Below are 15189 nucleotides of genomic sequence, written 5' to 3' on the forward strand. Positions count from 1 at the left end.
CTTTGGAATACCATCTAAGTGGGTTTTGGGGCTCATTTTAGCATGTCATATCTCTGATTTTTGTTGCATAAGTCATGCCATGTTTGGTTTTGATAGGTGTAGTGTAACACCCTTTTGGTGGCCTTGCATGCCTCATGCTTTTGCCCTTTTGATTTAACTTATTTTAGCTTTGGTCATTTTGGTACCATCGTTTCAGCACTTTTGGCCTATGATTTGGACCTATTTGAGTGTTGTTCATTTTGGTGTAAGTCCATCCCTCGCATGTTGTTGCATGCTTTGTATGATTGTAATGTTTAGATGGTAGGTCTATTGACATGTTGTTGCATGTTTAAGTGGTATTGCATTTGGCATGCATCTTTGGTTAGGTTGCTTTGCATGTTTGCATGCATTGTCCCTCCCATGTTGTTACAAGCTTGCCTATCCTTGAGTGTTGTCACATGCCTTGCGTGTTTGCATGCTTGTTCGCATGCTCATGTTGCATTAGCTTGTTTGCACGCTTAGGTTGCATAGCATTGAGCATGCATCCCTTACCTCTTGATCAAGCATGATAGAGGTTGGGGTCCCTTATGTGTTTTTGTGCATTTCATTTGACATTAAAATGCACACTTGGCTCCTTTGGCCATCATGCATTGAAATGCGTGATTGGTGGGCCGAGGGTCGAGAACCATACTCCCTTGAGTTCATGACATGATAGGGAGGATGGTTGTGCAAACATTGTATTGTAAATGCATTTCCATGCTCTGTTTGTCCTCTGCTGTAGCAAAATAGCATTCTGCAGGAATAGATGGCCGGTCGGCCATCTTCAGTGCCGGCCGACTATGCATTGTTGTCCGAGAGCCTCACAATTGGTCGATGACCAGTTTCTTTTGGCCGTTGGCCTTGCCACTTGGTCGATAACCTCCCACAATGCTCAAGGAGTGGTTCAGAAGCATCCTTGAGACTTGTGCAGTTTTCAGAGGTGCAGAGCAGTGCAAACAGAGGCAACATATGACATGGCGATGGATTTTCGAGCAGAGCCGAGCATGCATGCATTTGTCCCTCTTCCCGAGGCTGCTTTACTGCTTTAGTAGCTTAATTGATTTGTTTAATTAGTTAAGTGTTATGTAATAATTAATTAGCTTGTTAGTTAGTTCATTAATTAATTTGTATTATTCTTTCGGTCTCTCCCTCGAGAGAGCCAATCGTTGTAATAAGCGTGCGTGTGTGTGATGCATGTCTTCCAACCTCCATTTCTTTCTCCCTTTTATTTAAACCATTTATGATGGTTAGTTCTAGGGCATGTTTCAATTAGCATACCTTATGCTATGCATGTTTGCACCCATTCATCAGTATTGCATGCACCGGGCTTGACGCATCATACTAACTGCATTGTATTTCAATTCCAAGTTGAATACGTACATTAAATTTTCGCATCTCATATGCCATTCTTAGGATAGCCGAGCCTATCTTAATTGCATTTTGCATGTGTTGCATTAGCCATTCTAACATAAACTAGGATCATGCATGATTACCAACTAGTTTCTTGTTTTGGCTTGGAGTACACTGTAAGTGTTTATGCTTTAGCATCTTACATGTGTGTGAGTGTTAATGTGACAGCATGCTTGCCATGAGGCTAATTGCTTAGGTGATTGTAGACGTCCCGAACGTCCCGGGAGGGAATCCCGTTTTGTTCATTTGGGATTACTATAGTTCGGACTCAAATGTCACGGTTCTGAATCTAATCCCGCAAAGTGCAATGCGAGACCGATAAATCACCAAAGAGTCAAAATCCGGTAAATCGTTTTGAAAAATAGATTTTTAGAAAGAAGTGCCAAACATGGACTGCTTTGCCAGATACAAAGTTGCCACCTAAATATTTTGTTTTGGGGAAATTTAGGAAACCTTGACTCGTGCCTAAGGCCACGTGTCCATCATCACCAAAGTTGCCTCGGCTCGGGAACTTGGGTACGATTGGGGAAGGTCATTTCATGAGCACCCCCGCTCACCCGATCGAAGATCGGCCACTACTAAGCATGATATCGAGTTTTCGAAAACACATGTGCTCTTATTCCGGTTTGTTAGCCTAGAATTACTATGTGATGCGCACAACATACAAGTATAGACTAGATTGCCTAAGTTGGAACAAAGCATCGCATATCTGTTTGTTTTGACAATGGATTGAAGTTTGCTGCTCGCAAGCAGGCTAAAACACGGGTTTCGACAAATTATTCCATCTTACCCACAGGCATTCAGGCGGTTATATCACATAAGCACATAACCTCATGGTAAGCATGTTATCATGGCAGTCACTCACACACATGCCAGGATGCTAAAGCATAAATACTTACGGAGTACTCCAAGGCAAAGAAAGAAGCTAATTAGAAATCATGCATGAATCCTAACTATGCTGAAATGCCTAATGCAACACATGCAAAAATGTAACTAAGATAGGCTCGGCTATTCTAAAATGGCATATGAAATGTAACAACTGATACACGTATTCAACTCAGAATTGAAATACAATGCAGTTAGTATGATACGCTGAGCCTGATGCATGCGAGACAGATGGATGCAAACATGCGAGCATAGGTATGCTAATTGAAACGTGCCCTAAACTAACCATCATAAGCTGGTAAATAAAAGGGAGAAAGACGTGGGGTTGGAAGACATACATCACTCACACACACACTTATTACAACATTGCCCTGCTCGGAGGGTCCGAATAAATAATACAAAACCGAAAGAATAACGAATTACAGCTAATTATTACACAACCCTAATTAATTAACAAATTAACTCAGATAAATAAGCTAGCGTGCAAATTAAACAAAAACGGATTGCCTCAGCTCTGTTCCAAATGATAGGAATGCATGCATGCTCGAGTCGCTTTGTCGGGAAACCCATCGCGATGCCCCGGTTTACCTCTGTTTGTGACTGGTCCCGGAACACTGTACAAAGCTCCAGAAGGCTGCTGACCAGTTTTTGCTGCTTGTTTCCGATTTGCTGCAACAGAGAGCGAGAAAGGGGCATGGCAAGGTGTTTTCAACATATATATGCATGACCACTCTCCCCGTCATTGCAGAAGCTCTAGGGAGTGTAGTCCTCGAACCTCGTGCCACCAATCACGCATCTCGATGCATGATGGCCGAGGAGTCGGATTGCATGACACAATGTGAAATGAATGCACATATAAACACAACAAGGCCTAAACTCCATCATGGGTAATCCTGAGTGTCGGCGACCGAGAATCGAGGCATGTTTCGTCACTTGGAGTACGAAGCGTCCCTCGTTTCCCGTGTTTGGACTAAGTCCTACTCCAAACACTATGCAACAACTAGAATGGCATGGCATGCAAACACAATGCAACAACTAGCATGCAATCTTAAACGGAAATGCAACTAAGACACGCAAGCATGCAAGGAATGACATGCAAAAGGTGCAACTAACATACGCAATGCTGTGAACTACGAATGGCATGCTCAATGCATATGACGCTATGGCATACACAACGCACATATGATGATGGACATACATAAAGGCATAATCAAGGCATACACAATGCGACGATCAAGCATGCGACAACATGGACATGGCATACACAATGCAAGATGGATTTAAACTAAAATGAATGGACCTCAGCCACACTCAAATCAGTGACCACACATGATGAAATTAAAGGCAGGAACACTCATGCAAGCATGCCCAATGCAAGGGACCGAACCTAAGGCATCAAATGCCACTCTACCAAAGCAAGGCAAGGGATGAAATACGGCATACAATCATACATTTTCCAGCTATGAAATGACATGCAAGATGGTCCCGAATCATGCAAACACCTCACACTATGCATGCTAGATGGCCCGAATACCGAAACTAGTGAAGCGCATTACACTAGAGGTACACAAAACAATGCACAAATGGAAAAACCAGACCCAAATAGACCCTAGGAAGGTCCAAGATAGTGGGAAAATGGTCAAAAATGATGGCTCAAAGTGCACAGCAATGAAGCTCATGCAATGGTCCAAAAACAAGGCATACAAGCACGACTCTCAAACGCATTTAAAGAGTGGAAAACATGGGAATATGGCATACATGTAAGCTCCAAAATATGATGCACAATGGTCCCAAATCATGGAAACACCTCAACATAAGCATGCAATAGGCTCCAAAACTCAAAGCTAGGCAAGGGTATTGAACTACAACCATGCATAGCAAGCATTATTCGACCATGAGGCATAAAAATGGAGCTAAGGCAGTCCAAAACATGCACAAAATCAGTTTAAAGCATGGCCAAAAAGTGCTAGAATCAAAGACCAAAATAGCATGCAATGTAAACTAGTAAAGAGGATTTGCACTACAAGCATGTGAGGCAATCAAGAGGCCATCAAATCAAAAAAAGTCAGAGGTATGACAAGCCAAATAAAGCCCCAAAATCCACTGAAACATGATCTATGCATTCAAGAATGATAGGCTCCTTTGATAGGCCATAAAGAGGGTTGTTCTACACATGCAAGATGGACATCCAAAATGGAAAAATGGGCTCTGGAGAGAGCCTATGCAGGTCCTAAAACCCACCAAAAATGGCCTAAAACATGGCTTGGAAGCATGCAAATAAGGGCTCCTCTATTAGGCCAAATATGCTAGAAAATAAGAGAAGGGGTGAGAGGGTCACCCCTCTTTGATTTTGGTGCTCAAAACAGCATACTAGCCACTGAAACTCCACTGGATGTCAGTGGCTAAGAGACCAAACAAAGTTCAACACAAATGCTCTAAGGCATGGCTCAAAACAAGATGAAATGAAGCATGCAAGGGGGTAGATGGCCCCCAACAGAAAAATGGTCTGAAACAAACATGTTAAGGACCTCAAAATAAGACTTTTTTTCAGTTTATGACAAAGCTCAAATATGCTGGCAAGTATGGATAAAAGATGGAACAAAACAATGCTTAAAAGAGGGAAAGAAGTGTTACCCTTGTAGCCAAGAACTCCAGCAGCTTCTGGACCAAAATAGCAAACCTTCAACCTCTAAAAACAAGCTCCAAGCTACTTAGGTTGATAGTGGAAGTGTTGTGCTAGGAGATGGTATGCAAAAGGGTCGACAACTAGGAGCTTTTGAACACAAAATATAGAGATAGAGAGATATAAATCTTGTATGCCTAAAACCAATTTTTGAACCCTCTACAAGGAAGGCAAGGCCTTCCTTTATAGAGATTCAAGGCTTTAGCTTCTCAAAGAAGCTAAAAACCAAGGCCAAAGATCCTCCATACATGTGTATGGAGGATGCAGTCTATGGCTTCCAACTGGCACAGCTGGCAACAACTCACAGAGACAGAATAGAGGGAAGCTGGCCGACCAATTCAGGTGGTCGGCCAACCACTCCCCCTGGTCAGTCGACTAGGGTCAAAAGGTTTAGGTGGTCGGCTGCCTCTAGGGGTGGTCTCCCAACTCAATGCAAGCTAGTGGTATGGTGGGAGACCAGTGATTGTGGCCCAAAAGTGAGGGAGACCACTTACCTGACAAGAAAACTAGCCGACCGGGAAAAGGTGTTCTCCAAGGAGAAAAGGTGGTCTCCCACCCTTGTACCACCTTTCAAACTATGAAAATAGGGTCCATGCCAAAAAATGGACCAAGACGAATACAAAACGAGGGTTCGGGAGGCAAAACGCGCAGCCAGGTGCCTCAAAAACTGACTGTTAAGCATCGAAAGTGACGTGCGACCACGATGGTGGTCTCCCGAGCCACAGTGTCCCTCTAAAGAGAGGAAACAAGGTGTGTGCCAAAAACTGGAGTAAACGGAGAAGGTTAAGGGGTCCCGAACCAAGGCGTACGACCAACGGCTCTAAAAATCGAAAACTGATCTCCAAACGGGAACAGTGGTCTACGACCACGAAATGTGGCCTACGGCCACTGAGAGATGGTCTACGAGAGCTCTCCCTCTCTTCGGGAAGAGAAAACATAACCTAGTTTGCAAACCGAGGCAAAACACAAAAGGGGCCCGAGGCCTGGAGGTAAGGCTCTCAGCCGAGACTCCGAAACCTCAGAACGAGCACAACATGCGCAATCACCGAGCGCTCAAATGATGACATCTGAGTCTTAAGGTCGGTAAAAAATGGGGTGTCTAAAGTTGCCCCTCTTTGACGAAACTCAAAAGTCGTCAGTGACGGGAGTGAATGTCAAAGCCCAGAGACGACCCATTTTTGACAAGGCCGAAGACTTAGACAAACAGGCGAGATAAACAAGAGATGTGCCCGTAGGCATGCCCGCAGGCAGGGGGCAAAATGCAAAATGATATGCACAAAGCCAGACGTAACTCATGACCATGCAAAGTAGCAGGCTGTAATGAAGCAAATATTCACAGTAAATGCAACAGTTCTAAGCAAGAATGCAAAGCAGAACTACATTTCATGCAGTAAGGATGTAAGAGAATTACGATTCTCGTTACGTCTCACACAGAGAAGATACAATACCTGTCCGGTTCGTCTAGTCGCACCAGCTTCAAATGAACCGTACATACAATATCGTGCCTGCAAAAGAGAGAAACTTAACAAGCACAACATAGTTAGCAACATATGTTCAACGTTACATCAAACGTAGATAGACGTGATGCCAATAGAAAGGTGCATCGGAATGCGAGAGAAACGCATGTGGCAACGCAAGTTAAGCATGGAGGTATGACAATACCAATGAAATGTGCACAACAATGCAAGCGATGTGCATAACAATGCAAGTGATGTGCATAACAATGCAGGATAAGTGAAACTTCGAATGCATGTTTGAAACAAAACATTGAGCAAAGAAATGCAAGCCTCGATGAGGGCAACTCAAACGCGACCTCCAGTTTACAGCTCGGAGGGGTCGCAACATACTCAAAAAGGATACACCTTGCTCTTGGCGAGCAACAATGAGCCACGTGTCAAAGATTGGATTTGAAGTTCCTGCGGAGGCATTTCGCACCGAAAAGTGCACTTTCCTTGTACTTTCTCAAGAGCCGGGGACTTCGATCACCACCAAAATTTGCAGGGAGAACAAAGAGGCATTGGAGACCACCCAGGAGGGCCACCGACCACCCTAGAGTGCCACCAACCGGTGGTTGTGCAAGGGGGTGGTCGGCCTACCAGAAAAGGTGGTCGGCCGACCACCTGTCCAAATCCGAGGTTGTTTTGTCTTTTTACACTTGTTTCTTTAAATCCACATGTCCCAATCACTATTCCTCACAACCTCAAGGCCGAAATCAGCTCTCTTTCCTTCCTAGACCATTTTCTCTCTCAGATTTTCTCTTTATACGCGTTTTCCAACGCCCCACGCAAAGTTGTTTCACAAAATCTTTCAGTTTTCTTCACTTTGGACCGATTAAAATTTGATTTCGGAGCTTCTTTCTCCATTTTCACCACTTGAGGTAAGTTTGTCTCGACATTTGGAACATTTTCTCAGGAGTTGACTTTTTCATTTCCCGAGAGTTGACTTTTGTTGACTTTTTCCAATTTTGGCTCATTTTGCTCATTTTTGCTCTTTTTTGCAGATTTCTTGAAATGGCGGGTCATTTCCCTCATGGTGGAGGTCCTTGGGGCGCCGGGGATGAGCTAGACATTATGTCCTTGCCTCCGAGGACTCGACCGTTTGATCCTGAGAGGTACGACCCTCCAAAGCACATCCTTCCCCCGAGTACTTTCTATCATTTTACTGATTTTGATCGACGAGCGCCCGCGGATCTACTGTTACGGGAGCCGGAGTCTCACCTCTCTCACCAGGCACGAGAGGTACGTACTGCATTTTTACATTCTCTGCAATGTATTCTGCATTTCACGCACATTTCATGCTTTCGCCATGTATGCTTATCCACTCATTTTTAACACATTTGCGCACCATACTTCTGCTTATTTTGGCCCATATCTCACAGCACAGAATTCTGTTGAGTTGGCACACAGCCTGTTCTGAACACTTAGTCTATAACATAGTATTCTGTTTGTAGTTTGAACACACAGTTCAAACTCTGGATTATGAACACACAGCCCATAGTTGTTGAATGTTAAACACGCAGCCCAAACTCTTGAGGTGAACACACAGCCCACAGTTTTTGAAATCTGAACACGCAGCCCCAAACTCTTGAGGTGAACACACAGCCCACAGTTTTTGAAATCTGAACACGCAGCCCAAACTCTTGAGGTGAACACACAACCCACAGTTTTTGAAAGTTGAACACGCAGCCTAAACTCTTGAGGTGAACACACAGCCCACGATATTTGAAAGTTGAACACGCAGCCCAAACTTTTGTAATCTGAATACACAGCTCAAACTTTTGATGGTGAACACACAACCCACAATTTTTGAAAGTTGAACACAGCTCAAACTTTTGATGGTGAACACACAGCCCATAATTTTTGAAAGTTGAACACACAGCCCAAACGTTTTGTAATCTGAACACACAGCTCAAACTTTTGATAGTGAACACACAGCCCACAATTTTTTGAAAGTTGAACATGCATCCTAAACTCTTGATGGCGAACACACAGCCCACAGCTTTTTGAAAATTGAACACGCGGCCCAAACTTCAATTTTGAACACGCAGCTCACATACTTTATGTTGAACACGCAGCTCACATACTTCAATTCTGAACACACAGCTCATATACTTTATTGGTGAGTATACAACTCATTTATTGCATTTGCACGCAGCTCATACTGAACATGCAGTCCACAACATTGTATCTGATTTGATTTGCACACAGTTCATACTTTCATTTTAAAACTGAATACATGTGTTCATTCTGAATGCAGGTATTTTCCTGTGTTACACGAGGTTATGGCTCGATCATCGCTAGGGAGTGGTACGCGGAGCTCCCGGAGACCGTCCGTCATACAGTTGACGAGACAGGATTCGGACCCTTCTGTGCGGGGATATCACATTATCCGGTGAGCCGGACCTCGATGGGTGCCCTTGTAGAGAGATGGTAGGACACCACCACTTCTCCATGCTGATGGGCCTTGACGTGGGAGGCCGGCCATATGATGCAGACATGGGCGACTGGGAGGCTGCTTGGATTTATTTGCTCAGAGCCTGCCCGCCGATTGACAGGTCTTCGGGTAGAGTCAGGTACACCTGGTTCTCCGCACAGTACAGGGGGACTACGCCCGAGAATCTCGAGGAGATAGAGCAGTATGCTCAAGGATTTTTGATGTTCCTCCTGGGGACCACTTTGTTCTCCGACAGAGGGAACACAGTTGGACTGTATCTGCTCAGTGCCTTAGTGGACCTATCACAAGTCAGTCAGTACGACTGGGGTGGCGTCGCCATTGCTACCCTTTATTGTTACATGAGTGCGACCTCCCGCGGGCGAGGGAACATAGTCGACGGTTATTGGAGAGCCTAGGAGGTACTTTCTGCCCTCTTGATTTACATTTATGCTTTTCATTACCTGTACACTGCACACGTGGCACACTTTACATTCTGTACTTTGTACTCTGCTTTCAGCATTCTGCATTCTCTGTACATTCCGTATTCATATTCTGCACTCAGCATTCTGTATTCTCTGTACATTCTGTATTCTGATGGCTATTGCCCTATTTTCCACAGCTATGGGTTTTTGCATATTTTCTGACGCTAGCTCCAGAGCTCGAGGTGGAGGTGCCTCTTGTGATTCCTTACTCGCTCGTATTTGAGGACCAGTACCGGCTGAGGGCTCGGGAGACTCTGTCTTTCCTGTGACAATTTTTTGACACGGTGCGGGCGACCGAGGTAATTCAGAACTTTCAGTTCTCCATGTTTCCATCTTTGATTCATCTTGCACATTTACGATTTCTAATTGGCTCATGCACTTGATTATCCGCAGATCACTTGGCAGCCCTGGGCACCCTTAGGAGGAGATACCCGTTTCCGATTCCTTGGGGGATGGGCCTCTTCTCTATACAAGACTTTATTTGAGGGGCCGGTTGGCAGGGCCTGGTTCTTGGGGGACCGCTTCATGCGTCAGACGATGGGCATCCCTGATCAGAGTATCCCCTCAGCACCTCCAGAGGACATGCAGTCCACTGAGGGACTCACTCCCCAGGAGGTTGATTTGGCTATGTTGGGCACTGATGCGATTCTGTACACAGAGGAGGGGAGTACACGGCTTACCGTCATACGTACTTGATGCCTCCATTGACAAGTATCCGTACTCCCACAAGGAGGTCTGCTGGCATACCATCATCGAGTCAAGTCCAGGCTACAGATGCCCCTTTGACTAGCAGGGCTGGCACATCGAGAGGTGGGGCTGGACTGGTTCCCCCAATTCCCCCGACTTACCATCACACTGGATGGCCAGATATTCCGACCGAGTTGATAGGATGGCGGTACGGGGCATCTTACCCAATCCCATTGGAGCCTCCATTGCCTAATCACCAATACGTCAAAGACCTGACTCGCCACCGGTTTGCTTTACAGTTTTGATTTATCACTCAGATATTTGGACATTCATTCATTCATTGATAACTTGCCTTTGCATCTACAGCCTCCCAGTGAGTATACTGAGGGGTTGCTCGGGTTAGTGGCCTCACTCAAGGGCATTGTCCTACGGAGAGAGACGCAGCTGTTCATTGCCAGTGTTTCGATACTTTTCAATTTTCTTGCATTTATCATACTTCTGATGACATGCCGAATTCGACCACTTCACTGCATTGATTGATTGTATGTGTAGAGCACACTCGACACACACCACAATCATATACTATATCTGCATGCATCCACTCCATGTAGCTTTCCTTTCCCTGCATCTGATATACATATTGACTAATGTATTCAAATTGCACTCTTCCTTTTCAGATGCCTCTACTACAGGGTGAGCCACAGGCTGGGCCATCCCGGCCCTCTCGAGGAGCTGGGAGAGGGGGTTCGACTTGCAGCCGAGGCGAACGCAGAGCGCCTGTCATAGAGGATAAGTGCAGCGAGGAGGAGGAGTCTGCGCATCCCCAGTCAGAGATATCCGCTGACAGAGAGGGTGACTCCGGTTCCGGTTCCGATAGTGGAGATGATGCCGAGGAGGATTCCGAGAATGGAGGCTCTGATTCAGATGATGATTATGGTGCAGAGGTTGTTCTGCAGAAGAGGACGAAGAGGGCCTCTTATTCCTACGCTTGATAGCACTGATGCAGTTGTTCCTACTTTATTTGCCTTTTTTACTAGTAGTTATAGCACATTGTACGTTATTAGATAGTTTTATTTTTTTGTAAAACTTGTACCCTTGTTGTAAAATGTTGTAACAAAGGTAGCATGATGGAATGAAACAACTTTTTGAAAAAGTGTTGTATTTTATGTTCTTAACACCGCATCGCATCATTTTGCACAAAAATGAGATTGAATGAAAATTGAGCATTGTGTATCACCAAGTCAGGTAATGAACCGACGCAACAAACTAAACAGCTTAACTCGCTAAAAAAAAAAAACAAAACCTCAGCAAGTTTACAACTCGATGAGTATGACAAGGTTGATAAATAGAGAGTAACAACTCGATGTACAAAACTCGACGACTCGATAAAACTTAACAACTCGATAAACTTAACAACTCGACTTGATAAGAAAAACTCAACAACAACTCGATAATCAAAACTCAACAACAACTTGATAAACAAAACTCAACAACAACTCGATAAACAAATGCATTTCGGACAAAACGGACGATGGAATGCGTCCGGAACAAAGGGAAACGCAGGCCTTCGATACTCCCAACACATGGAAATGCTAGGAGCTTCCTTCTAGAGACTAGGAAAAGACCAAAGACCAACTTTTCTCCATGGCCGACCACCAGAGAGGGCTAGCCGACCAGCTGTTTTCCTTGGAGACCAAAGGGGTGGTCGGCCTACCCGAAAAAGTGGTCGGTCGACCACCTGGTTTGGCACACGTGTCCCCAAACAGTGCCTTATTGTCTATAAAAGTTCTAGCTTCGTGGTTCTTTGATTCCATCTCAATTTTGCATCAAAATGGAGGCATTCCTCATCGAAAATCTCATAGCTTGGATTGCTACTTTAGACGGCTGGAAAAAGTTGAACTTCTGGGGCTTCAGCTTGAATGCACTATTAACGTTGAGCCACACTCCGCTGCATCTTCCCTTTCTCCATGCCGCGCTGAGGTTTTGGAATCCGGTAACACATGTCTTTAACTTCGGCGGGCAAGAGATGTGTCCTTCCTTCGAAGATTTCCAAACTTTGACGGAGTCCGAGCGCAGCGAATAAATCTTGCCCCAGTTTTGCTTCGGCCACGCCTAAGCTTTAGGACGAATATGTGGGCTCACTATGCATGACACTCGGTCTTTGATCTGCAACGGAGAATTGGACATCCTTGGCTTGATTCATTGCTTTTCTGACGCCGGTGACTGTGACGACCATCATTGGCAAGGTTTTCGGCGTCACGCCCTTTGCTTGTGCATGCTATCACACTTTTTGCTTGCCTTAGGCTCCGGAGGATCTAGCATTCGTCTAATTGAGGTTGCCCAAGGTTTGAAAAAGGGGAAGAGTTGTATTGCCATGACATTGGCCAAGACATTGATGGGCTTCGATGCTTTCCATCGCCGAGAGACGACCAGATTTACGGGGAGTCCACTACTGCTGCAGGTAATGTTTCCCTCCCTATCTCACATATATGTTGCTCACATCACTCGGCCCTCAGGCTCAGTTCTTCTCACAAAACCCTTTTCTCACTTTTCTCTCATTGTACACCTCTCTATTCTTTAATCTCTCATTTTTCATCCCTCCCCAAATGTGGTTAATGGATAAGTTACAGGTTGTGGACTCTTGCCCAGCATACTCAGCTCGCGGCTACTTCTTCCAACAGCGTCTAGTCGATGCCCTGGATGAGGGATGGTGGTTTGACTGGATGTGCAATTTGTCCGCAGATCACATTGCTTGGCGCTGTCCTTGGCTCAATCTACCGGCAATAAGCCACAGCATGTCCTGGCAGCCTGGGATTTAGTTGATCGGCCTGACACACTGTGTGTTCTACTTCCCGTTCTAGTTCCAGCGTCAGTTCGGACATGATCAGACTTGCCCGGCGGAAGGGATAGAGTACCCAGCTACATTTCCGGTCCGAGGCGCACAGCTAGCTTGGTATGCCACAGCATGGAGGACGAGAGAACTCCTGGCCCTCGCTCCCACTTTTAGTTGCACTTTGTCTGATAAGTGTGTAGATTGGCTCAATGAAGAGGCACAAATTGGGCCCAGCTTGGCATCAGAAGCATTGACCAGCTCTGGGAGAGGGCGCAGGAACACCTGACTTATCTATGTCCCGAGTTTATTGCATTATCAGTACTTTCAAGTTTTCTTTATGAATGTAATAAAAAGAAACTTCAATTTATATTCAAGAGCATGAGAACTCTGTATTGAAATCAATATAGTTGAAGGTTGTGGGTACTGAAAATTTTTCGCTTTGGTCCAAAAATGGTCTAAGTCGTAAAAAGATTAATTTGAGCAAAATCAACTTTTATTAAAACTTTTCAAAACCATTTTTGATATGGATCAGAACTGGACACGCCTGAGATCTGTCACTGAGATGCACAACCCCGGATTCCAGCAACTGAAAAGTTACCCCTAGTCTGAATAGCACTGTACCGGAGATTACAACCGAAGCTCCTGAATGCTGAATAGACAAAGATGACAGAGATGATCAAATAGACAAAGTTGATCGGGGAAAAGTTTATGGCTGAACTTCAGGATGAAGCTGCCTACGTATCCCACAGATGGGAATCAAGCCTTACGTAGTTCAGGCTCGGGTTCACTCGAGTATTTTCGCTCTCCTTTTACGCTCTAACTTTTTTCAAGGCTGCCCTTTGCAGGTTTTTAACCTTGTGAGCTCAGATTTTGTAATTTCATATTTTTCATGCTCTAACTTTTGCCTAGGTCGCCCTTTCGGGTTTTCGGCCTAGCGAGCCGCTCAGGGGTAATATTTCTTCAACTTGTCCATATTGATCGGCGGTGAGAACTCTAGGCCATCTAGGTCCATCAAAACGACAGCTCCACCTAACCAAATAGACTTAATGATGTAAGGACCAGTCCAGTTGGGTTTGAACTTGCCCCTAGGGTTATGAATGGGAGCTCGGTTGTCTTTGAGCACCAAATCTCTTTCTTTCAAATTTCTGGACTTAACTTTCTTGTTGAAAGCCCTGGCAATTCTCTGCTGATAACCCTGAACATGGTACAGTGCTTTTAGTCTTCTTTCATCAAAGAGCATGAGTTCTTCGAATCTGCTCTGTTGCCAATCTACTTCAGCTATCTGACACTCGGCCAACACTTGCAATGACGGAACCTCAACTTCGATAGGTAGAATGGCCTCCATCCCATAAACCAATGAATACAGAGTCACTCCAGTAGAAGTTCTGATTAAAGTCCGGTAGCCCCACAGAGTAAATGGCAGCTTATCTAGCCAGTCCCGGTAGGTTTCCACCATCTTCTGCAAAATGTGTTTGATGTTCTTGTTCGCGGCCTCAACTACTCCATTGGCTTGCGGCTGATAGGTGGATGACTTATGAAAAGCCACATTGTAATTTTCCAACAAATCTATCACTTCCTTCTTGAAGTGGGAACCGTTATCTGAAATAATCTCGTTTGGGACCCCGTAGTGACAAATGATGTTGTTCTGGATGAACTTTGCAACGTGCGAAGCCTTCAACACCACATATGATTGGGCCTCGACCCACTTTGTGAAATAATCAATTGCAACCAGGATAAACTCATGCCCATTTGACCGCTTCGGGGCGACGGCCCCGATCACATCAATTTCTCAAACTAAAAATGGCCATGGCGAAGTCATATTGTACAGCTTTGACGGCGGGATGTTCATGCGGTTTGCATGGATCTAACATTTGTGGCATCACTGAACAAAGCTGATAAATCCTCCTCCATAGTGGACCAGTAGTAACCCTGTCAGGATCTTCCGGGCTAGCATCACCCCATTCATGTGCGCGCCGCACTCTCCTCCATGGATGGCCTCCATTAAGCGCTTCGATTCTTCGGCATCAACGCACAATTTATGCATTCCCAGATGACCTCTCTTGTACAATTTACCCCCACAGATGATGAACTGAATGGCTATTCTTCTGATTGCCCATTTATCTTTGGCATTTGCCCCTGGTGGATACGCCTCTTTTTCCAAAAAGTTCCAAACATCGTAGTACCAGGGGTTCTCATCTTGAACCTCATCTATAGCAGCAATCGACTCGTAGGCTGGCGTAAATTTCTGGTCAATGATG

Source organism: Camellia sinensis, chromosome 2 (genome assembly GCF_055761805.1).
Source record: "Camellia sinensis isolate YWXY chromosome 2, ASM5576180v1, whole genome shotgun sequence".
NCBI classification, from domain to species: Eukaryota; Viridiplantae; Streptophyta; class Magnoliopsida; order Ericales; family Theaceae; genus Camellia; species Camellia sinensis.